This window comes from Cynocephalus volans, chromosome 10 (genome assembly GCF_027409185.1).
Source record: "Cynocephalus volans isolate mCynVol1 chromosome 10, mCynVol1.pri, whole genome shotgun sequence".
NCBI classification, from domain to species: Eukaryota; Metazoa; Chordata; class Mammalia; order Dermoptera; family Cynocephalidae; genus Cynocephalus; species Cynocephalus volans.
In genome coordinates, this window is record NC_084469.1 from 55,528,733 (window position 1) to 55,543,637 (window position 14,905).

General features: G+C 36.2%; 1 protein-coding gene across 4 annotated transcripts in view; it reads left to right on the forward strand.

The window, feature by feature from the left end:
• The window catches only part of ZNF573 (zinc finger protein 573), a 70,954-nt gene that overhangs the window by 9,787 nt on the left and 46,262 nt on the right, over positions 1-14,905 (forward strand). Inside the window, exons 1-2 of one of the 4 annotated variants that reach the window (XM_063113209.1) lie at positions 11,126-11,189; positions 13,118-13,226. The exons of 2 other annotated variants lie outside the window; for them this stretch is intronic. The gene's annotated coding sequence lies outside the window, so the exon portion shown is untranslated. Of the gene's footprint in view, positions 1-10,635; positions 10,682-11,125; positions 11,190-13,117; positions 13,227-14,905 lie in introns of those variants that run through there. One more of the 4 variants, XM_063113210.1, reaches the window with a different exon arrangement.

Here is a 14,905-nt window from a genome sequence, read left to right on the forward strand (position 1 = left end):
TTCATCCATGATATCTGCCTGTAGTTTTCTTTTTTGGTTATATGTTTACCTGGTTTTGGTATCAGGATGATGTTTGCTTCATAGAATGAGTTTGGGAGATTTGTGTCTGTTTCAATCTTTTGGAATAGTTTGTAAAAATCGGTGTCAATTCCTCTTTGAATGTTTGGTAAAATTCTGCTGTGAATCCATCTGGTCCTGGGCTTTTCTTTGTTGGGAGCTTTCTGATAACAGCTTCAATCTCCTTTATTGTTATTGGTCTGTTCAGATTTTCTACATCTTCATGGTTCAGTTTTGGGAGCTTGTGTGTGTCCAGAAATTTATCCATTTCCTCCAGATTTTCAAATTTATTGGCGTATAGTTGTTCATAGTAGTCTCGAATGATTCCTTGTATTTCAGATGAATCAGTTGTAATATCGCCTTTTTCATTTCTAATTTTTGTTATTTGAATCTTCTCTCTTCTTTTTTTTGTTAGCCATGCTAATGGTTTGTCAATTTTATTTATCTTTTCAAAAAACCAACTTTTTGATTCATTGATCTTTTGTATTGTTTTCATCTTAGGCATTTTTAAGTGTACACTTCAGTGGTATTAAATACATTCATAGTGTTGTGCAGCCATCACTACCATCCATTTTCATAACTCTTTTCATCTTGTAAAACTGAAGCTCCCTACCCACTAAACAATAACTCCTCATTCTCCCCTTTCCCTGGCCACTGGCAAACACCATTTTACTTTCTGTCTCTGATTTTGACTACTCTAACTACCTCATTTAAGTAGAATCATACAGTATTTGTCTTTTTGTGACTGGCTTATTTCTCTTAGTATAATTTCCTCAAGTTCCATTCATGTTGTAGTATATGTCCAAATTTTCTTCCTTTTTAAGGCTGAATAATATTTTACTATATGTATATTACCTATACATAATATATTACATTTTGCTTATCCATTTCTCCATTGATGGATACTTGGGTTGCTTCCGCATTTTAGCTTTTGTGAATCCTGCTGCTATAAACATGGGTGTACAAATATCTCTTCAAGCCCTTGCTTTTGATTCTTCTGGATATACACCCAGAAGTGGAATTGCTGAATCATATGGTAATTCTATTTTAAATTTTTTGAGGAATTGCCATACTGTTTTCTACATTGGCGGTACCATTTTACATTCCCTCCAACAGTGCATAAGGGTTCAATTTCTCTATATCCTCACCAACACATTTTTTTCTTTGATAGTAGCTGTCCTATTGGCGTGAGGTGGTATTTCACTATCATTTTGATTTGCATTTCTCTAAAGATTAGTGATGTCGAGCATCTTTTCTTGAGCTTATTAGCTGTTTGGAGAAATGTCTATTGAAGTGTTTTGCCATTTTTGAATTGGGTTGTTTGTTTTTTGTTGTTGAGTTTTAGTTCTATATATACAAGTGTACTTCAAAGAAAAGTTCATGAAAATATTTATATTATCTTTTAATTCTATTTTTCCATGAACTTTTTGAAGTACCCTCATATTCTGGATATCACAATCCCCTATTAGACATGATTTGCAAATATTTTCTCTCATTCTGTGGGTTACCTTTTTACTTTGTTGATAGTGTCTTGATGCACAAAATTTTTAAATTTTTGTGAAGTTCAATTTGTCTATTTTTTCTTCTATTGCGTTTGCCTTTGATGCCATATTCTATTATTGGTTTTTAATATAATTCGGTTGTGGTCTGAGAACATACTCTGTGATTCAGTATTTCTAAGATTATTAATATTAGTTTAATTTTCCAACATATGGTCTTGCTTAATAGTTCATATGTCTTGGTTCCTAGTCCATATGCACTTATAAGAGTATGTGTTCTGCTTTGTTGGGTGGAATGTTCTGTAACGGTCAATTAGGTCAATTTGTTTGGTGGTGTTGTCTTCATCATTACTGATTTGCTGTCTATTTTCTGAGAGAAGAGTTTTGAAGTCTCAGACTATAATTGTGATTTTTATTTCTATTTCTTTTTTCACTTTTCAGTTTTGTTTCATGTTTTGAAGTTGGAATTATGTATATTAGCATTTGTTATGTTGACTTAAGAAATTGGCTACTTTATCACCATCTTACTTTAGTGATATTCTTGTTCTGAAGTCTACTTTGCTTGATATTAGCATAGCCATTACAGCTTTTTTGGATTAGTGTTTCCATGATATATTTTTGTCTATCCTTTTATTTTTAACCTATCTTTTTAATGTAGAAGTTAAAAATGAGTTTCTCATAATGTATAGTTTTTATTTTTTTTTAAATCCAGCCTTACAATATCTATTAATTGTAATCTTATACAATTTGCAACTGATGTAATTATCTGTATCAGTGGTTCTAAACTTTAACATATTTAAGAATCACCTGGAGAGCTTGTTAAACTATACTTTCCTGGGCCTCATCTCCAGAGATTTTGGTTCAGTATTTTCAGGTGGGGCTCATGAATCTGCATTTATATCAAGCTCACAGGTGTTTCTAATGCTGGTGCAATACCTCAAGTCTATGTATTATGTTCAAATGTACCATTTGGTGAATTGTTTTTTGTCTGCCCATCTGTTCCTTGTTTGCCTTTTCCACTTTTCTTGCCTTCTTTTAGAATGAAATTTTTTTTTTTTGCATTCCACATTTTGTTCCCTTTGACTCACTAGATATATCCCTTAGTTTTATTTTTTTGTGATTATTCCAGGGTTGTCAGTATATCTATTTTATCATAATTCATCCTCAAATAATGTTATATTACTTCACATATAATGTAAGAACATTTAATAGTATACTTACCTTTCCCATTCCTATCCTTTGTGTTATTTTTATCATATATATTTCTGTCTGGTTACAGCAATAGCTATGCTAATTGTCTGGTTGGGGCCATTGTCAGAATCCTGCCAATGTACCCAGTTATATGGCTAGGCATTTCATAACTAAAGCCAAAATGTTTCATTATTTTAGTTACACTAAGTTTCCATTTGTATTGTCAGGGCTAGGACCCTTCAAACCCATTGTACAGATTGGGTCACAGCCCCCTCACATGCCAGGCTGGGTCACCAGACCCCCCTCACATGCTAGACTGGGTCACAGACCCCTCACACGCAGGTTAATGCTAGGTAATTGGGAAAAATCCCAGGAGCCGTTGGCAGACGACACAAGCTCAGTCTGCATCAGCAGTAGCAGCAGCGGCTATGGCCTCTCCAGGCATCCCCCCGGGGGCATGGGCAGCAACAGCTTCCAGCAGCAGTAGTGGCCTCCCCATGGTACCCTTGGGAACATGCCAGGGGTGGGGGGCGCACTGTGGATCAGAGCTGCTCATCCTTTATACTTAAGTCCATAACCCAGGACACCTGGGTGCACGTGCATATTAACATCAGATGCTGGGCAAGATTCTGAACATCTGAGGGGCCCTGACCATTTTCCTTCACTTTCCCTACAATTTCACTTCTATGTTATAAACCCTAAAATTCATTGTTGTTTTTGTTTTGAACATTCGATCCTCTTAAATAATTTTTTTTTTTTTAATGCAGACATACATACTGGAAAAAATTTTTTTTAATTCACTTTCTCCACTCCCCCTCCAAATTCTTACATCTGGAATATGCAACCAGATTTCCCAGAGCTGCTTTTTTCTGTTAGTTTAAACCAGATGCTAGTAGGGTTTTATTGGAACGTAGCTATACCCCATTTATGTATTGTCTATGGCTGCTTTTTAGCTACAACAGCAGAGATGAGTAGATGAGAAAATATTTACTATCTGTCCCTTTAAAAAAAAGTTTGCTGACACCCTCAGTTTAAAGTACTAGAATCATCATCTTCATGAATGTTAGAAAAGGGATAATCTACAGTGGTGGTACTTAAGGCTCTCTGCCCTGGGGTTCTCTCCCTCTTCTAAGCTTATACTCACCAAGAAGACACAAACTAGAGAGCAACTTTTGATCTTCCTAAATATACATTAATTAACAAAGTAACGGGCATTTAGAAGATTAAGTGCTCTTATAATAACCAAATACCAAATAACTAGACACCTGAGGAAGAAAGTACAATAAAACCACATACAACAATGAAAACCACTTATAACAGAATTAAGGCAGAATTATTGATATATACAATGTAATAATTTAAATAGACATTATAATACTTAAAATAAGGAAAGGTATTATTGATTTATATCAGGAATAAGAAATCATAAAAAGTAGATATATTAGAGATATAAAATGTGTTTCAATAAAAAACAATAGATGTCACAAAAGCAAGAAGCATATAGCCAAAGAATGGCTTGGTGGGCTGAAATATATTGAGGGACTTTCAAATAAGGTAGCAAGAAGGAAGAAAGACCCTGAAATTAGAAAATAAAATCTTTTAGAAATGGAGGACAAAAGAAGTACCAATATTTAGAAAATAGTAATCCTAGAATTAGGAGAAAAAACAATGAAGACTAGGAAATATTTGAAAAAATGATGAAAATTTCCCTTGAATTAAAGTCCATTTTAGGAAAGTGTACATTAGTAACAGGGTAGCTGATAGAGTCAGCATATCCTTGGCCAAAATAAACAGACACAAAATGCCAAATAAAAAAATATATACCTAAATATGTCATAATAAAATACAAAAACATGAAAACATCACAGCCAAAAAGAATTCTAAGAGCTTCCAGAGAAAAGTGTAGATCCACCTACAAAGAAGAATCAGATCTACCTGATTCCTCAACAACCACTATATATGCAATAACATAATGAAGAAATATAGGTAAACATTACAGAAAACAGTCATGAGATCTAGAACCCTATATCTAGCCAAATTGTTTTTTAATATGAAGGCAAATTAAAACTACTTCAAACTAACTTTTCTCAGTTTGCCTATAGAAATTCACTTTGTAAATCATCTTGCAGGAAATACTGTACAAACAGAAAACAAATGCAGGAGGATACTGCAGGAGATGTAGGAGTAAGAATATTGTTTAATGTCTACAAAAAGCAAGGACAAAAATAAAATATGGGAGGTCTTCAAAAAGTTTGTGGAAAGATTTGTATTATATTTTAATTGTTTTTCCACAAACTTTTTGAACTACCCACATATATATCTTTATAGCTCAGAACTAATTCTCTAGATGCCAAAGGATTCTGAGAGCATGCTGATAATATGTAATATTTAAACTAAGAGGAGAAAAACTTGGTCTTGATAATGGAAAGCAAGAAAGGAACAAAAAGGAAATTCAGTGAAATATGAAATCAGATTGTAGAAATAAGCTTAATATAAAAATAACAAAATTTATGGATAACTTAACAATTAAAAGACATTGAATGTTTATACAAAGTTTTGAAATTATATTGTCTCTAGAGACACAATCATAAAGCAATGTTTTTTAAAAGGTGGAAAATATATACCTGAGAAATAATGAAACAAAAAGAAAGGAAAAAGCTTTTCTTTGTTAATTTCATTGTTTTGGTAGTTTCTCCAGTATGTAAAAAATAAAAGAAAAAGAATAACAAAAATAACTAGAAAATTTTAAAAATTAATAAAAAATAGAAATATGGAAAATCAAGGTTAATATGGAATATAATTGAAAATGTTTTTCTCGTTTAAATAGATGGCGTTTTTAGAGCACTTTTAGGTTCACAGCAAAGTTGAGAATAAAATAGAGTTCCCATATATATCCACCCCCCACCCCACCCTGCTCCCCTTCTCCCCCATAAACCAAGCTTGGCTAAGTTGCAGTGAGAGAAATTAAGCTTTAGTTACAAGGCTGGCTAATGCTCAGAAAAGTCCCCATATCCCAGAAAGTTTGCATGTAGGAACTTTTAAAGGAAAGCATTGGGGGTTGGGGAAGAAGCTGGGGAAAGAGCTGAGCAAGTAGCCAGTGGATGATTCTGACTGCCCTTTTGTGTACTTCAGTATGGAAGGCAGCTTCTCTGAACCGCTGGTCGCAGAGCTCGCATCTAAAAATAAAGCATGTCCACTTTGCCGGTGGCTACTCAGTATTTCTTTCACTTACCTGACTCCGGACCTGCACAAGACGGAGCAGAGGGGTCTGTGATCCAGCCCGACAGGGGCACTACTGTATAATGACATGTACTCACCATTACAGTGTCATTCGGGATAGTTCCACTGCCCTAAAATTCCTTTGTCTTTCATTCCTCCCTTTCTTCAAGTCTTGGCAACCACTGATCTTTTTACTATGTCTGTAATTTAGCCTTTTCCAGAATGTCATATAGTTGGAATCATACAGTATGTAGCCTTTTCAAATTGGCTTCTTTTACTTAGTAATATGCATTTAAGTTTCCTCCATGTCTTTTAATGGCTTGATAGCTCTTTTTAGTGCTGAATAATATTGTATACCATCATTTATCCATTCACTTACTGAAGGACATCTTGGCTGCTTCCTGAGTGTTGCAAATTATGAATAAAGCTGCTGTGAACATTCTGTGCAGGTTTTTGTATGGATATGTTTTCAACTCATTTGCATAAATACTAAGGAGCATGATATTTAGGCTTTTAAAAAATTGGTTATGAATATTCATGAGATACAAAGCTGATTGTGACTCCTCGTGCCCATGATGTGAGGGCCATATTCATACTGGCAGCATAACCATTACTACAAATTGCATTTGTACCTCATGTCCTCCACCCAATTATCCCCAACCTCACTCTCCCTCACCCTTCCCCCCGCACTCCACTTTGTAGCCCAAGGAATGTTCTCTCCCTCTGCAAGTCCAATGCACTACTGTGGTCTTTCTTTCCTTCTTTCTCTCTTAGCTCCCACATATGAGTACATGAGGTATTTATCCCACTGTGCTTTGCTTATTTTACTCAACATAAGTTTCGCCAGGCTCATCCATGTTGTTGCAAATGGGAGAATTTCATTCTTTTTTTTATGGCAGAGTAGAATTCCATGGTGTATATATATACCACAGTTTCCTTATCCAGTCATCCATCTATTGTAAACAGCTGCGATGAACATGGGAATGCACGTATCCCTTCAACATGATGATTTCCATTCTTGGTATATACCCAGAAGTGGGATTGCTGGATTGTATGGAAGATCTATCTATAGTTGTTTGAGAAACCTCCATACTGTTTTCCATAGTGGTTTTACTAATTTACAGTCCCACCAACAGTGCAGGAATGTTCCCTTCTCTCCACACCCTCGCAAGCATTTGTTATTCACTGTCTTTTTGATTATAGCCAGTCTAACTGGGGTGAGGTGGTATCTCAATGTAGTTTTAATTTGTTTTTCCCTGATGACTAGTGATGTTGAGCATTTTTTCCTGTACCTGTTGGCCATTTGTATGTTTTCCTTTGAATAATGGCTATTCAGCTCCTTTGCCCATTTTTTAATTGGGTTATTTGTTTTTTTACTGTATAATTGTTTGAGTTTCTTGTATATTATGGATATTAATCCCTCGTTGGATGCATAGTTAGCAAAAATTTTCTCCCACTCTGTAGGTTGTCATTTCACTCTGTTGTTTCCTTTGGTGTGCAGAAGCTTTTTAGTTTGATATAGTCCCATTTGCTTATTTTTTCTTCTACTGCCTGTGCATATGATATAGAGCATCTTTTCATATGCTTACTTGCTATCTGTATGTTTTCTTTGGGGAAATGTCTGTTCAGGTCTTTCCCTCATTTTTCAATAAACAGGGTTGTTTTCTTACTGTTGAGTTTTAAGAGTTCTTTGTTACACTTTAGATAACAGCCTTTTATCAAATACATCTTTTGCAAAGGTTTCCTCCCAGTCTGTGGCTTGTCTTCTCATTCTCTTGCATAGTTGAATTTTTGAGGGAAAAAAATCACAGAAGAGAACAAAACTGGGGAAAGTTTGTATACCAACAAGTGACAGTAACACTGTACTAAATGCAGAAAATTTAAGGGAAGGAGTTTGACTAGGGGTTTCAATAGAACTGCTAGTGTTTAACGTAAAGTTGATGATTCTGAAGGTCCTAAAAACCCTAAGAGGAAAGGCAAGTAAATGTATTTTTTTAGGATAGAAAGAAAATAAATAAAACTAATGTGATCTAGAGATATTATGGTTATCTTTATAACAAAACAAACTTAATAGACAATTGGAATTGATAAACTTAGATTGCTTCACACGTGATAAACTTAGTTATCAAATGTTTGTATCTTATAAAGAAAAAGGAACAATCTGAAAAACATTATGTAAGGTTTGACCCCAAAATGGAAAAAAATTGTATATGTGTATTTGTTCATGTGTGAGAAAGAGAAATGTTATCCATGTAGCATAATTATTCATTCCTCTCTGCTTGGCTGTGCTGTTAATGTTGATAGTGACAGTGTTCAGAAAAACTGAAAGTTTTATAAAAAGGCTAAATTGATTTATAACATTAAAAAAAGAGGCTAGAAAAGATAAGATATGGAAGACTGAATGCAGTGCCTGGGGCTGGAAACCTGAAGCCACAAAGAGGAGAATTCTCTCTGGAGAGGCAAATGTGAAGAGAACTTTTAGGAAACGTTGCTGTAATTGTATAGTTGAAGAAATATATGCATTATTTTTCAATACTGTTGGATGGAAAACTGAGATTTTAGGAATTTTCTTGTCATGCCTTCAGCTTAAGTCAAGAATAGGATGACTTAGTTTGATTTATAATACCTATATATGTGACATGGTATAAAATGTGTATAATGCCATATAACATTTACTATGCAATATGCAGTGTAACATATAAAGTACATGTACAAGATTTTATGTGTTATATACATATATATAATTTATAAAAGTATGTGTACATTAGAATGTATTATAAATTATGAATTGGGATTTTGAAATGATTATTTCCTGAGACTGGGAGAATCAAAAACAAGTAATTTCTTACTTTGCTTTATATTTTCTATTGTTGGCTTTTTAAACAAATAGTTTACCTTTTGCAATTAAAAATAAGAACTGATAAGTAGGGTACTCCATGAGTTAATGAAACAAGTAAACATAGAAACCGATTATAATTGGTAATGATACACAGCCAGCTGTTGTCTCTTACTCCTGATTGGCTAGGTTTCTTTTCCATTCAGGCTGAGTCTCTCTCACCACTCTTTCCTGGTTCAATTCTTGCAGTTTTCCACCTCTCCCTGCCACAGGGGAGGCCAAGACACAGGCTATCCAAATAGAGGACTTACGTTCCTTGTCACAGTAATTGGATCAGGGATAAGCCCAGGACCCAACCTAGGCCAGTGAGAGGTCTCTCCATTATTTCTTTCATAGTTCCCAGGAAAAGATCATCACGTATTTCTTACTTTAAGGATGAGGAAAAGACAAGGTGGCTTGTTAGGCTGTCTCAAGTAAAGAACCTACCTGAGAATAAAGCTTACATAAGAAAAGCAGATATTTCAATGAACTATTCTGAGTCTTGGTTTTCTTATCAGCAAAATGACATAGAATAGTGCTGTTGCTCTTAGTGCTGTTGCTATTTGTCAAAATACGTTTGAGAAGCTCTAGATACAGAATGAGAAGAGTCAGGCTTCGGTCTCTGGGTCATAATTTCAACTATGGATTCCATGGTTTACTAGAGATGTATATATATGGGACAGGAATAATATGTCAAATTATATGACAAACAGAAATAATATTAGAACCCAGTTCATTGTGTTGACACAAAGGTTAAGTAAGTTTTAGAAAGATAAAGTTTAAAATCATTGCCTCTTACTTTTGTGGTTTTTTTGGCGGCTGGCCGGTAGGTGGATCCGAACCGTTGACCTTGGTGTTATACCTGGTTTTAACCAACTCGGCTCGCCCTATTTTATTTTTTCTACCGGCAGGATCAACCAACCAGGTAACATTTAAAACTGAGTACATATAAACCCCAACAATATTTTTGAAAATTATGTCTTTTTTTGAACGCTGTCACTCCTTGGTGAACCACAAAAGAGCGGCCTGGGTTTGAAGTCTGTGAAACTCTGCCAAAGACCTCTACCCAAGAGGCACAGGGAAGCCCCACGTTTTGGCTTTCAGGGGCTGGCCGGTTAGCTAACTGGTTAGAGCGTGGTGCTGCTAACACCAAGGTCAAGGGTTCAGATTCCTTTACCGACCAGCGCCAAAAATAATTACTAGCTTTCTCAGTCAATAAATACTTTCATCTTCACTGAGAAAAAGTAATGTCTGAAGAGCACTTGCTTCAGGAGCACAGGCTGTGACAGCGATCAAAATACAAAATCTCGCCGTTGCGAGGCTCGCACCCAGGAAGGTTGCGGCCAACCCCGAGTCACGCCCACAGAACAATCTCGGGATACTCCCGGACTCATAAGCGTGAGGCTCGGACACCCCTTCCATGCCTCGGGCTCCACAGTCTTCACCCTCAGCCTTCTCCCAGGCCTTGCGGACCTACCCTCAGCCTCAGGCCCGAAATCTCAAGCCTCCGCGATTGCGCCTGCGCAGCAGCGCGACCGGAAACCCAGACGTCTTCCGGAAGCCGCTCGCTTGGGGGCGGGCCTAAATGCAGTCGGGGTAATTAGAACTTTGGGCCCTCCCCCCCAATAATTTTCCTCTAGAGGACCACTTTCCCCAAAAGCCACTGAGGCTGAAATAACCTCGATGTCACAGGTTTTTTTGTGTCCTTGTGGTTATTAGGGGCCACGTGGTGAGAGAGTCGTGTCAGGAGAAACCACCGCGAAGTGTTTTTCGCTCCCAGATCGAAGTCACACTTGAGCTTGCAGTGCGAGTAGAGATCGGGATCTTAGAGCCGTGCTAGGTGAGGAGTACTGGGGTGGAGACAGAAGGGTCGCACTTGGACCCTAATCTGTGTGTGCCTGAGAATCAGAGAAGAGGGATTGTGTGACTGGTGGTGACCGACGGGGGGTGTGAGTGTGTGGTGCGCATGTCTGTGTGAGTAACAGGTTGGAGGGATTGTGATGCTATCAGTGATGCGTGACTGTGCCGCTGTGACTAGGAAGAGTCGCTTTTACGTGAGCGTGGGTTGTTGGGCTGTGTCTGTTACTTAGTTGGTTACCTGCCCTTGCAACTCATAGCCACTTGCAGCTTAAAGAAACTGCCCTGAGAGAGAAGTCACATTTTTTTTTTCTTCCTTTTTTTTGGCAGCTGGCAAGTATGGGGATCCCAAACCTTGATCTTGGTGTTATAACTCCGCGCTCTAACCAACTGAGCTAACCAGCCAGCCCCACATTTTGGGCGCTGGGAGGAAGGTTACCAACAAGAAAGCGTACACATCAACTTGGGATAAGAATTTTTAGAGCTTTCAGGTACCTCTTAAGCCAGGCTCCTGTAAAGACACTATGGGGAGGCCCCTGGAGTTACACACCCTGGTGGAAGCCCTTCCCTTGGAGTCCTGTGGGAGCAGTTTAAGTCTCAGAACGAAACCAGTCCCACATCTCTGACCCCAGGAATGTGCCATGAACTCAGATACAGATTTCAACCCCCCTCCTATATACTGGTTTTTGTATGTGAGGTCATGACTCACTTTTCCTCCGTTCCTGCCATTCTCCATAGAAGGAACCCAAGGAGGAAAGGATTGTTGCATTACAAAAATAGTGAAGGTTAAGAAATATTTGTTGATGCCTAAAATACAGGTTTCAGGAGGGTTTGTTTCCTTTTTGTTCACAAAATTTTTGTTTAGACTTGAGAACGTTGGATTTTCTTTGCCTGACGTATACTAGGTAGAAACTAGGTCATTGAGATAAATCCTCCTTCTCTTCCTTCTTCACCACGATGGCACTTACTTTCTCTTTCCAGATAATATTCACATATTCAATAGGCATATCATTCAAATCATGTGGATGATCTGTATTTTAGACAAAGGTTAGGCAAGACAAAGTGGGTTCATATGGAATCACACACTAGATATCTTAGATATTCTTTCTCCAGAGGCCTAAGAGTTAACTAATGACAGAGTCATCTGCTTTGTGACGCTTACGGAAGTGCAACTGTAATTGGGTATTTGAGGATAGAGGTCTGTGTCAACACTTGGAGGAATATGTTTCAGGAATCTCTAAGAAATAATTGTCAGGTGGTGTTTGTGTCTGGCACACTGAGTTTTTCAGGCACATCATTGTGTGGACAGTGAGAGGCAGTATGGTGTGATATTGAAGAGAAAGGTTCCTGACAATCCCAAATTTAGTTTGAATCTCAGCTCTTCCACTTCCTATCTGTATGAGCTTAGGCAATGTATTCACTCAGCCTCTGTGTTCCACAGCTCTCCAATGTGTATTATAACAGTACCTACTTGATAGGGGTGTAATGAGAATATGATAATAGAGGCTGTAGCATAAGGAATCCTCAGTGAATATTAACTGTTGTTGTTATGTCATAATTATGTGCCCTTAAGGGTCCAGTAACATAAATATAAGATAATTGATGGTTACTTGCAACTAGAAAAATTATCTAGAGGCTCAAGGAGTGAAGAACAAGGATTCTTAATCTTTAGTCCTTATGAATTTTAGGAAACCATAAGCCATGTGAAATCACGTTCAGAACTGTTGTGTATTTCTTGAGATTATCAAAGTTGAACATGACTAAAAAGATTTAGAACCATTGATTTGAAAATAAAACAGAAAAGCTAGAGACAATCTTGTATAAAAATGGGTGTTCAAGATTGCAGAAATGGTTAAGTAAATTGCACTATATACATACATGACATAAAATATGTAGCTAATGAAATTATACTTATAAAGATTCTTTATAAGAAGGAAAATATGTAATGTTAAACGATATTTGTAGCTATGAAAAGTACCACTCAAGAGCATTTAAAAATTATATATGAGTCCCACTTAATAATATATAATTATTTTGGACATTTTGCAAGTATTGTATCCAAAATGATATTTTAATTGTATTTTTATGAAGGAGACATCTGTGTCCACATTTGAGAACCTACTATGTACAAAACTTTCTTCTGCCTGCTTTTCATTTATTCATTCGATATGCTAACTTCGCTTACTTGAATTATGTGCATTCACAGAAAAATCTTGATAGTGAAATTTTTGAATTATGCCAATGATACAACTAAAGGATGTCCAAGAAATGGTAGATGTTATTTATTTCAATCACATTGTTTTTAAAATTCAGGGCTAGAGTTCACAGTTTTCCTAATGAATGGGAAGATTCTCCTTCCTCATAATCTTACTTTTTATTTTAAGAAATATTTTGGACATTATTGATGCTGTGTTTCCAGGTAGAAAGTATGTCAGCCTTGTTGCAGAAGAATCCAGTAACCTAAAGAACTAATGAATAAGAAAATTAAAATTACCCCCACTCTTTGCTCCTCCTCCCATCCTTCTAGGGTAAGTCACTAATTATACATTGTAGGTTTTTCCAATTTTTATCTGTGAGCATGTATTTTTGCTTTTGCCTATGCAAAATAAAATCACCATATTTGATCATATGAGAAGACAAAGAATTTCCAACTTTTATTTTAAAAAAGGAATCTGTGGGTTTCATTATGCCTGTGTGCATGTGAGGAGAAAAAGGAAGGCCCATGATCCCCTTCTCACTTGAAAAACCTTCTGAGTATTTTTACCTTTTAGGATTGTAGATTATTCAGTAAAATTAATTACCAGGAAAAGAAATTATCAACTAAGATAGCATTTCAGAATTCAATTTTTTAAAAAGAGATTCAGTGTCATTTCATGGAACAGAGATGTCCAGGTGTCCAGGTGCTTCCAAGTATATCGTATGAACAACATTTCCAATGATAGGTTTATACTAACAGGAGCATGGAATTAGGTGGTAAAAGTTAGGAATAGTCATATACATCTCTGTTTGTATTGAAGAAAAGGATTTAGACTCCTGTTAAATTCTTATTTTGGCACCTTATCAGATAACTTTCTCTGAGCTGCTTTAGGTAGCTGAAATGTTTTCTCTATGGATGTTGGAGACACAGGGGTAGGGTGGGGAGAAGGGTACATTTTTCTCCTTTTGTGTTTGAGAATTTTTTTTGCTAATATTGTTTACTGAGAACACCAAGGTCAAGGATTTGGATGGCCTTACCAGCCAGCTGCCAAAATTTTAAAAATTGAAAAAAAATATTGTTTACTGAGGAGAATTGTATCCTTAAAGCCAGGCTTTGACATTTTTTATTTAGCATTGTAAGAATGCAGGTCAAACTGGTAGTGCATGGTACCAATAACACCAAGGTCGAGGGTTCAGATCCCCATCCTAGCCAGCCGCCAAAAAAAAAAAAAAAATACGTACCAGAGGAACTTGAATTTTGTTGTATGAAAAAATGAATTAGTAGAATTAGATTTCTTTTAAAGTAGTAAATTAAGGAATTTGTAAGGTTCTTCACCTCAAATAGTAATAGCTAACTTATATTTAGCAATCATTTTATTAAATACTTTATATGGATTATTTTATTTCATCATCAGACTATCTCATCTCATATGCTAGGTAATATTCTTTCCCAATTCACCAATGATACTTTAAGGTACTGATGTTATTAAGCATCAGAGTTTAAATTTGAAAGTCACATCCTAAAAGGCTGACAACAGAGTCTGTATTAGTTACCTCAAGAGACCACCTCTCAAATACTGCTTATTTTTAAAATCTACCTGCCTCACTCAGTAGTTCATCATAAGTGTCTTTTCTTCATTTTTTGGTGTGGACCAATATGATATTGATAACAGCATTGTATGCCAGTATATACTACAATGTAATTTTTTTAACATGTCACCTGTTAGACACGTTTCCAGTTTTTTGTTATCAAAAATTCTTTAAAAATATACCTGTGCATATAACTTGTGTACCTCTATTTTTATTTCCTTATGATAAATTCATATAAATGGAATATAGCATCAAAAGTCAGATATTTTGTGGACCTACAATATGTATAACCCTGTGATATTTGCATTTATATGATTCAATTACTAAAAACACGTAGTTGTTACTTTTAAATGCTAATAATCCAGCAAGGGACATAAAGTATGAATAGGAATAAGTGTAAGTTGGGCCGAGCTCGTGGCGC